This window comes from Dermacentor andersoni, chromosome 3, assembly GCF_023375885.2.
Source record: "Dermacentor andersoni chromosome 3, qqDerAnde1_hic_scaffold, whole genome shotgun sequence".
Lineage (NCBI taxonomy): Eukaryota > Metazoa > Arthropoda > Arachnida > Ixodida > Ixodidae > Dermacentor > Dermacentor andersoni.
In genome coordinates this window covers 13,657,102-13,665,721 of record NC_092816.1, presented here as the reverse complement: position 1 = coordinate 13,665,721, position 8,620 = coordinate 13,657,102, and positions in this window count along the sequence as shown.

Genomic DNA, 8,620 nt, shown 5'->3' with positions numbered 1-8,620 from the left:
GCCAAAAAACTCGACGGCAAAGCAGGGCTAGGGTACGCGTTATATGCAGACGATATTACCCTATGGGCCACCAACGGCTCTTTAGCACAAAAATTAGAAAAAAATACTACAAGCAGCAGCGGCCGCTGTAGAAACCTTCGCTCGCAGCAGCGGAATGAGCTGCGCTCCCGATAAATCAGAATTTAGCAGGATCCTAGGTCGAGGTCGTCAAACTTACGAGCCGGTCAACCTCTTTCTAGGAGACAGCCAGATAAGAGAGGTCCAGGAAATGCGAGTCCTCGGCCTATGGCTGCAAAGCAACAAACGAGTAGACCACACCATTAAAACTCTCAGGACTACGGTGAAACAGATCTCCCGTATGATCCGTAGAGTAACCTATCACTGAAAAGGTTTCAAGGAAACAAAGACGATCCGGCTCGTTCAAGCTTTTGTGCTAAGTTGTCTCACATATAGCCTCCCTTTCCAGGACCCCGCGAAAACAGAACTAAAGGCCCTATGATGCGTTCATCAGCGCGCCGTACAAAGCGGCTCTCGGCCTACCACAGGGAAACTGCACTGAATGAATGCCTGGTGGCCCACGGGATTCACAATAACTACGAGCTGCTACACGAGCAGCGGCGCTCATATCTCAACTGGAGTGGCTTAGCTTAACCTCCTCTGGCAAAGAAATACCGTGCCGCGTGGTTACCCCATTCGTCCACAGTATGTGAGATAACTCGAATCCCTGCCTAAAGTCCTTCGCGAAAGGATCATAGTAGCCCCTATCCCCAAGAACATAAGTGCGAAATATCATCGGGGTCGTAGAAGTGCACGAGCTCGCAAGTTAGTGCAGCAATTCGGTAGAAATCCAGATACAGTCTACACAGATGTCGCTCGATGCGGTACTTACAAGTAAGTCCTCGCAGTAGTAGGAGCGGCCGCAGATCAAAGGCTTGTGACTTGCGCCACGGCTCGAGTTGCATCTGCGAATACCGCAGAAGCTTCAGCCATATCGCTAGCTATTAAAACTATAAGGACGCTCTGGGACACTCGCCGATAACTCTTACAGATTCCCAAGTCGCATGTAGGCTCTCCTTCACAGGGAGGCTACCACACAGCACCACTCACCTTAGGATTAGGATCCAACCTAATGCAGAACCACATGATCATCTGGTCCCCGGGTCACGCATGACTCGAGGGCAATGAGAGAGCGGACGTCGCAGCTCGCGCTTTTGTCAACCGAGCGGCCGACCACTCTTACGAAAACCCCTTCATATTACAAACGGCGCGAGCGACTAAAGTACAGTCCACCACACCCTGACCTATCCAGGCGGGACTCTTACGACTGGCGCCGAATACCAACGCACACATATCCAAACCTTTATTTGAAACATGCCATTCGCCTCATGCTGTACAGCGTTCGATGTCCGTGGTGCGGAGACCGGCCAACTCTTGCCCACATTACGTGGCATTGCCAGAACAAGCCACTCAAAATTAATACACCGCAAATAGCCGGCAAGCTTTCCAGAAGGTAGCAGTAGAAGACTTTGCTCGCCAGCGAGGATCGGGAGATGCAACTCGCGTTCCTCATCCAGGAACGGCGGACCGCTCAAGCCAGTGGAGCCCTGGACTAGGGGCTCCACTCACTCGCATTCTACACCTATTTTTCTTATTATGTTTAAAAAAAGTTTATATATATATATATATATATATATATATATATATATATATATATATATATATATATATATATATATATATATATATATATATATATATATATATATATATATATAGCTCGTGCATATATGGCGAAACTAGCGTTTATTGGCCGAACTTGTGCTCTCAAGAATAGGCTACACGCAAAGCACAACGATAGCGGCGAACACAGTCGGCGATCGTCGAAAATCTGACCAGCGGATCAAGCGCGTCGGCTCCTCAACATCGGTCATCGAAGGTTCCAGAGCAATCGCCGGCGCCTGTGTGCCCTCCAGGAAGTTCCACCACACCTCTCGCGTCGCGCCAACATGAAATCAGACCACACAAGGCCCGGTGACAACAGACAGCCGACGGAACCATCGATATCATCCGAGAAATAACCTCCGACACACGCAGGCCCGTCCCGCGCCGCGCGACACTTGCTAGTCAGTAAAACGCGGTCACCCGACAAAGACACAAGTACACGTGTCAATAACCGCCATCTTAAAAAGCATCGTCCCGATTCTGCAAACAAACGAAAGTGATGAACAAAAACACCCGTAGTAAAGAAGCAACAAACTAAGGAAGTTCGTCAAGGTGCGTAAAAGGGCTTAAGACGCACCAACGTGGACCACTCCAGATCGTGCGCGGTGCCGCTGTGATTGCGAAATGCCGTCTGGCACGACTTCATAGTCCAGTACGCCAATACGTCGGATGATCTTGTAGAGTCCGAAATAGCGTCGCAATAGTTTCTTAGTGAGTCCTCATTGGTGTATCGGTGTACAATCTCAAAACGGTCGCCGGGCTGGTATTCGATCCACGTACCGTCGTCGTAGATCCGGCTCGTGCAGTGTCGGCTGTCGGTCCTCTGTTGATTCTTGATGCGCAAGCGGGCGAGCTGCCGGGCTTCTTCGGCGCGCTGGAGACAGGCGGCGACGTCGACATTTTCTTCGTCGGTGACGTGCGGCAGCATGGCGTCGACAGTCGTCGTCGGGCTTCTTCGCTAAACCAGCCTGAATGGCATGATCTGTGTTTTTCTTGCACTGCTTTGCTGTAAGCGAAGGTTACGTACGGCAGGAAGGCATCTCACGTCTTCTGTTCGACGCCGACGTACATTGCTAGCATGTCGGCAAGTCTGTCAGTCGCTCCGTAAGACCATTCGTCTGCGGGTGGTAGGCAGCTGTCCCCCTGTGCTTTGTCTGGATGTATTGCAGAATGGCTTGGGTGGGCTCTGCTATAAACGCCGTTCCTCTGTCGGTGATGAGGACTTCTGGGGCACCATGTCGCAGCAGGATGTTCTCGACGAGGAATTTCGCCACTTCTGCTGCACTACCTTTCGGCAGAGCTTTCGTTTCAGCGAAGAGGGTGAGGTAGTCCGCCGCCACTACGATGCACTTGTTTCCAAATGTTGACGTCGGAAAAGGCCCCAACAAATCCATCCCGATCTGCTCAAACGGTCGGCAAGGTGGCTCGATCGGCTGTAGTAATACCACTGGCCTCGTTGGCGGTGTCTTGCGTCTTTGGCAGTCACGGCAAGTATTGACGTAACGGGCGACGTCGGCGGTCAGACGCGGACAGTAATACTTTTCTCGTATTCTTGCAAGTGTACAAGAAACCCCGAGGTGCCGGGCTGTCTCATCGTCGTGCAAGGTGTGCAGGGCATCTGACCAGAGTGCTGCAGGCACAACGAGGAGGTAGTTTGCACGGGCTGGGGAAAAGTTATTCTTCACCAGGACGTCATTTCCCAAGAAGAACGAAGACAACCCGCGCCTAAATATCTTCGGGACAAAGTCGGTCTTGCCTTCCAAGTACTCAGCAAGGCTTCCTAGCTCGGGGTCCGCTCGCTGCTGCTCGGCAAAGTCGTTTTTAGCAACTTATTGTTGCTAAAAAGGCGTCATCATCTTCGTCATCTTTGGGCGGCGGGTCGACGGGAGCGCGACACACACAGTTGGCATCAGTGTTTTCGTCCGGACTTGTAAATTACAGTGATGTCATATTCTTGCAGCCTGAGGCTCCACTACGCCAGACGTCCTGAAGGGTCATTTATATTCGCTAGCCAACACAACGTGCGATGGTCGCTGACGACTTTGAATGGCCTGCCATATAGGTAAGGGCGGAATTTTGCTGTAGCCCAAATCATCGCGAGGCATTCCTTTTCAGTAGTGGAATAATTGCCTTCGCTTTTGACAGCGACAGGCTAGCGTAAGCTATCATCAGTCCAAGTCTATCTTTGTTCTGACTAGAACGGCGCCGAGGCCTAGGCTACTGGCGTCAGTGTGGGTTTCTGTATCGGCGTCTTCGTCGAAGTGCGTAAGTACCGGTGGCGACTGCATGCGTCGTTTGAGTTCTTGAAATGCGTCGGCCTGCGGAGTTTCCCACTTGAACTCGACATCACATTTGGTTATATGTGTCAGCGGCGCAGCGATGCGTGAAAAGTCATTGACAAAGCGCCTGTAGTAAGCGCACATGCTAAGGAATCACGCACTGCCTTCTTGTCGATGGGCTGCTGGAACTCTGCGATAGCAGCTGTCTTCTGTGGGTCGAGGCATACTGCAGACTTGGTGATGACGTGTCCCAGGAACAGCAGGTCTTCGTACGCAAAGTGACACTTTTCCCGTTTCAAAGTGAGTCCGGAAGATTAGATTGTCTTTAGTACTGTTTCAAGGCGTCTCAAGTGCTCGTCGAAACTTGCAGAAAAAACAATGACGTCATCCAAGTAGACCAGGCAGGTCTGCCACTTCAACCCTGCTGACACAGTGTCAATCACGTGCTGGAACGTCGCAGGCGGCGAGCACAGTACGAATGGAATGACCTCGAACTTATAGAGGCCGTCTGGCGTGATGAATGCAATCTTTTTGCGACCCTGCTCGTCGACTTCTATTTGCCAGTAGCCAGTCTTGAGATCCATCAGCGAGAAGTATTAAGCGTTGCAGAGCCGATCCAATACGTCTTCTATCCATGGAAGGGGGGGGGGGGGTATACGCCTTTCTTCGTAATCTTGTTCAATCGACGATAATCGACGCAGAAACGTAGGGCTCCATCATTTTTCTTTACCAAGACTACAGGAGATACCCACGACCTTTTCGACGGCTGGATGATGTAGTCGCGCAGCATTTCGTCAACTTGTTGCCTCATAGCTTGACGTTCTTGCGTCGAAACTCCGTATGGGCTCTGGCGGAGTGGTCAAGCACACTCTTCGGTTATTATTCGATGCTTTGCAACTGGTGTATCTCGAGCCCTCGATGACGTCGAAAAACAGTCATTGTGCCGTCGGAGAAGACTAGTGAGCTGTTGCTACTTACTCATGGGGAGACTTGTATTTATGTCGAAGTCTGATTCGGCAACTTTGGTCGTCGAGGTAGATGCCGCAGAATCCGAGAGGACCAACGCATTGCTGACTTCCAGAATTTCCTCGATGTATGCGATCGTCGTGCCCTTGTTGATGTGCTTGAACTCCTGGCTGAAGTTTGTCAGGAACACTTTCGTTTTTCCTCCGTGCAGCCGAGCGATCCCTCTTGCGACGCAAATTTCACGGTCGAGCTGTAGACGTTCGTCACCCTCGATGACGCCTTCTACGTCTGCAGGTGTGTCGGTGCCGACGGAATTACCAATGCTGGAGCGGGGCGGAATGCTGACTTGATTTTCGAGCACACCCAAGTTACGATGACTACGAGAGCTCTCCGACGGTATCGCTTGATCTTCAGATAGCGTCATCGACATCGACTTCAGGTCGATGATTCCGCCGTGTTGGTTTAGGAAGTCCATGCCGAGAATTACGTCTCATGAACACTGTTGGAGGATAATGAAGGTTGCAGGGTAGGTGCGGTCATTAACGGTAATTCTGGCCGTGCAGATTCCAGTCGGTGTTATCAGGTGCCCTCCAGCTGTCCAGACTTGAGGGCCTTCCCATGCAGGCTTAACTTTCTTCAAATGGGCGGCAAGAGGTCCACTGATCACGGAGTACTCGGCTCCTGTGCGGTGACTACGTGGCCATCGAGAAACACGTCGAGGTCGGTGGTGCTTTGTCTTGCGTTGTAATTAGGTCTTCGTGTCGCATCACGGCTGCGTCGTGTTGACGTGTGGCTGGAACGTCGTGTCATCAGGTCTTCTTTTGTCAACGTATTTGCTTCGTCGGGATGGCGGCGTCTCGTTGATATATTGTCGAGATAGACTTTTCGGCGTCTTTGTCGGTGGCGGAGGATATTCGTCAGTTCGACGAACAGCAACCGCACCTCCATCAGTTGCTTCTTTTAGTTTTCCGGATATGGGATCGCAGACCATCCCCGGGCTAGGCCAGTGTATGGTCGGCGTCGCCGCGACAGGTAGCGGCCTGGTGGCGGCGAACTCCACTAGAGTGGAGAACTCCACTGAATGGCGGCGAGTTAGTCGGCAATGTCACGAGGGCGCTCCCCAAGCTGCGGACGCGGCGCGTTGACGGCAAACCCTCGCAGTCCCAAGTCGTGGTATGGGCATCGGCGGTACACACGGCCGGCTTCCCCGCAATGGTAGCAGAGCGGGCGGTGATTGGGGGCGCGCCAAATGTCTGTGTTCCTCAGAGCGTTTCGCTGGCCGACAGGTGGGCGGGGTGCCGACGGGGGCAGTGGCGGCGTCTGACGTCTAAATCGTGACGTTATGGGGCCCTGGCACGGGCGCACAGGGGGAATCTGGCGGCGGGTGACGGCGGCGTAGGTCATCGCTTCCGGCTGAGGCCGCGGCGATTCGGGGACTCCAAGCGACTGCTGAATCTCCTCTCGGACGACGTCAGCAATGGATGCTACCTGAGGCTGCGATCTTGGGAACATTCTCTGAAGCTCCTCTCGCACGACCGTTCTGATGGTCTCGCGCAGGTCGTCGGTACCCACTGGTTGAATTTCGGCGTAGTTCGTTGGGAGCGTGCCTCGACTGAACGGCCTGTTCCTAATATCGAGTGTTTTCTCTATGGTTGTAGCCTCGGAAGCAAATTCAGCAACTGTTTTGGGCGGATTGAGCATCAATGCGGCGAAGAGCTCTTGCTTGACACCCCTCATCAAGAAGCGAACTTTTTTCTCTTCTGGCATGTCGGGGTCGGCGTGTCTGAACAGGCGAGTCATCTCCTCCGTGAAGACCACGATGCTCTCTTTGGGAAGTTGTACTCGGGCTTCTAGTAGAGCTTCGGCCTTTTCCTTGCGCACGACACTCGTAAAGGTCTGCAAGAAGCCATTGCGGAACAAGTCCCATGTTGTCAGGGTTATTCTCGGTTCTCAAACCCCGTCCTGGTGGCGTCTTCTAAGGCGAAGTATACATGCCGCAGCTTGTCGTCGGAGTTCCAGCTGTTGAATGTCGCGTTTCTTTCGTATGTCTCCAGCCAGGTTTCTGGATCTTCAGTCGATGACCCATGGATGGTTGATAGGTGCCGCGGTTGTTGCAGCATGACGGAGGACGCTGATGCAACCATTGTGGTTGTTGACTTGGGCTTGATCCCTCTGGTCTTTTCAGGAAGAGGTCCGTATTCCGGTAGCAGGCCTAGCTGCCTACGGCTAGCTTGCTGCTCCTTGTCGACGTTTGTGTTGTCATCGGATTTCGGGCTTGGATCACGGCTTTGCGGGGGCGTTCGGTACATGAACTCACTAGCACCTCCACCGGATGTCACGTGGTGGTGACGGTGAAAAAAGTGGCAAAACCGTGAATGGCGGAACTAGCGTTTTATTTGGCGAACCTGTGCCCTCAAGAACAGGCTACACTCAAAGCACAACGATAGGACCGAACACAGTCGGCGATCGCCGAAAATCTGATCAGCGGATCAAGCGCGTCGGCTCCTATACATCAGTCATCGAAGTTTCCAGAGCAATCGCCGGCGCCCGCATGCCCTCCAGAAAGCACTCGCGTCGCGCAAACATGAAATCAGACCACACAAGGCCCGGTGACAACAAAAAGCAGACAGAACCATCGACAACATCCGAGAAACCTCCGACACACGCAGGCCTGTCCCGCGCCGCACGACAAAACCTGCTAGGCGGTGAAACGCGATCAATATATATATTGTGGGGATGCGCGACTCTCACGCCTCCCCTGAGATCTAGTTTTCCCGCATAGCTCGTCTCCTGCAGGGCGGCTTCACCCGCTGCGTGGCCTGGCGCCCGCGGCGGTCGGAGTGGTTGAAGCGCAGTGCGAGAGATGGCGCTAGTGTTGCGCTGCGGCTAAAACCCCTCAATCTCCCAAAGTAGCGCCATTCACTTCCCTCCCCCTCCGCTCGGCGCGGCCTCGACGGTGGCGCCGCCGGTGGTGGGCCTGCCGTAGCAGACGACGGCTAACACGCTACGGGAGGAAATCCGCAGAAAAGTTCGTTCGAGCCCTGCGGAGCAGTTTTTTCAATCGAGATCTTTCTTTGTCAGTCGGTAACTGGCCTTTAGAATTTCGTGTTGGAATTGCGGAAGAAATAGAGAAAAGGAACATTATTCAAGGCGTATTTAAGGCGCAAAGCGCGCGACGTTGAGAGTTCGTGTTGCTGAAACACGACGCAAGCACGCGGTGTACTCAAACACGGGCGTAATTACCAAAGTTTCAGGTGTTGACAGCGTGAAAGTATGTGTACGTGGTTTCGTAGGTTGATTTACGTACCTGCAGGATACTTTTGTTCGTCCGGCGCGTGAGAGATTGCTGACCGCACACAGCCATTCAGGCTGTGTGCGGTCAGCAATGCCTGGCAACAGGGCCGTTTTTTTCAGTGCGGGTGCTTTGGTAATCGTGACGATAGATTGTTTTTTTTTACAAGTACTGCTCCAGGAGGGCACATGTAATGGCTAACGGAGGCCTCTGAAGAGCACGTGACATTACAATAATGCAGGCGTCGCAGGGAGTGTTCGCATACAAAATTGGCTGTCCGCGATCTTACACCCCCTTGGCATGCACAGGCTTCGGCGAGCCCCATCCAGCCCTGGTTCTAGCTTTGGTGTTCCCGTTGCCG